The sequence below is a fragment of the Suricata suricatta genome, chromosome 14 (assembly GCF_006229205.1).
Source record: "Suricata suricatta isolate VVHF042 chromosome 14, meerkat_22Aug2017_6uvM2_HiC, whole genome shotgun sequence".
Classification (NCBI taxonomy): domain Eukaryota; kingdom Metazoa; phylum Chordata; class Mammalia; order Carnivora; family Herpestidae; genus Suricata; species Suricata suricatta.
The window spans coordinates 68,434,080-68,434,360 of NC_043713.1; positions in this window are offsets into that span (position 1 = coordinate 68,434,080).

Genomic DNA, 281 nt, shown 5'->3' on the forward strand with positions numbered 1-281 from the left:
TGGCTTCGGCCATTGAGACAGATCGTTGGCTAGTAGGGAGGTTAGGACCCACAGACAGGTAATGGGGGGGCGGTGGGCGTCCTTCTCAGCTTTTAGCAGCATCTGTCTGGGTCCTGGTGCTGCGAGCGCATTTCATGGTTTCTGAGCGCAGCGCCACCTGCTCTCTGCACCGCCCCACCCCCGCTTTCCTGGGTTTTTTGCGGGGAGCGAACCCATCCCTGACGGGGAACGCCGGTGCTGGGCGCGGCAGGCTGAGCCTTGCTGGGAGCCGGCGGGTTCCG